Source organism: Aureococcus anophagefferens (assembly GCF_000186865.1).
Source record: "Aureococcus anophagefferens unplaced genomic scaffold AURANscaffold_131, whole genome shotgun sequence".
NCBI classification, from domain to species: domain Eukaryota; class Pelagophyceae; order Pelagomonadales; family Pelagomonadaceae; genus Aureococcus; species Aureococcus anophagefferens.
Window position 1 is genome coordinate 12,913 of NW_008705679.1, and position 1,932 is coordinate 14,844.

The following is a 1,932-nucleotide window of genomic DNA, read 5'->3' on the forward strand; positions in this document are numbered from 1 at the left end:
ACGCCATGTTTGATAAGTATAGCAGATTGGGAGCCCGTGGCTTTGTGAAGCAGTAAGTGCCACCTAGCGACATCTGGTTTAGGCGCCAAGAAAACGTAAAGGCATAAGCCACAAAATGATCAAAAGAAGCACAATATGAAGTTATGCGGGACAAACACGACAGATTATTCACAATGAACATGTAAGCTGCATCAGTTTTGTGAAAAGGGACAATGCTTCAACGTCAGCTCCAAGAAAGAAATTCATGGTGTCGTTTTTGCAACGGCACCATTGGTGAATTCTGGATGCCTCAGACGTATGAGGAACACCCAAGGTTGCTATCAAAATCATCGTACAACTTTGACTCGAGCGGGCGCCTGGCAAGAATCGAAATTTCTTTCTGCGTCATGATTGCGGTTGAGCATCAACGCATCGGCGCGTGATTCGGTGATTAATTTCTCACAAATGACAAAGAGCCGTTCGTAATATAATCGCCAAGAGACCTCAAATTTTCATTCTGTTGTGCACGTCCCTCAAAATGAAAATTATGCGCATTCAATGGGATAGATTGGCATTGTCATCTGTTCCCTAAAAAAAACGATTCGACCTTGTTTGTTGGATGGCACAGATTTCAAGCGCAGGCTAGAAACAGAAGTGACCTTTATGATGCGAAAGGAAGATGACCCACCTTACTAGACACACGCGGCATCAACGAAAATTTCTGGCGTGTCCTTATCGCAAGGACTGGTGTTCTTCGCTGCTAAAGTGTCCCCGTTGCATTCTCTCCTCAGATTTGCATCAGCTTTGTGCAGCAGGGTCAAAATGGCAACAGCACGGTTGCAAACGGGCACACACTAGATATCATGCCTCTAACCGCATGCTTGGTGTCGAGTAACGTGAAGTGCTTAATTTGGAACTCGAGAGTGAAAATGCCGGTCATATCATAAAAGGAGCTCATGTAGGACGACCCAATTCATCCAGTACCCGGGTTATGCAGCCTTTCCTAAACTGGGCTTAAGTGATGGTAAATAGCGGATTTCATGCGGCAGTAGCTTCTTGAAGAGCTCGGCACAATCATAGACACGCAAATTTCACTGATGTCCGCCGGATTGGACTCAGTCATCGCACCCGAACTCGTCAAGGCAATGTCTGAACAATTCACGATGGAGTTATCAGCAACAGTACTGTTTGATCATCCTACGATCGATGCCCTAGCTAGTTTCATTTCTGGAACACCTTGTACAGTCGAGCCCGATCATGGCTCCTCCCTGTTAGCGCCACATCAATAGGGGGCACGAACAACCGGGTGACCAGGACAAGTTGAATTGTTTCACTTGTTTTGATTTTTGTTGCCGGGATTTCTTTTCACGAACGGTCAATTCACAAACCTCGTAATGCTGGCCTTGGTAACGAATTTGGTCGTGCCTGTATCGTGATGGCATGACGTGTAGGGAAATCCTCCTTCTCCGACCAGATATGGATCCATAGTCGTGGTCGCATCAGATGCAACCTCGTTTGGGATCTCGACGACGGAGGCGGAGACTATGAATCCATAAATGGTGCTACTTCTAGATAGCAGCCATTCTATGTTTGATGTGTTTAATTGTTAAGGAAATTCGGCTGTCGGTTTTTTCCTAGGTGCCGGCGGCAGTCTTTCAAGCGAGACCGGTAGTGATAAAGCAAATCAGTCTCGGACATGCTCGAAGAGCACGCTGTCAGTATATGCTGGGACCTCGGGGGCGCTATCGGTCGCGTCTGGTTGAGTCTCCTACACGCTGGGTTTCACGGGCCCCTGTTTGACACTCGACACAGCTTGTTCATCATCACTGGTGGCATTGCACTTGGCCGCATCCTCGATCATGCTATTTGAATGCCTTCATGCTGCAGCTTCCGGCGTCGGAATGTTGACAGAAATGGTGTCGTTGGCATTTTCAGCGGCGGGAATGCTCTCGG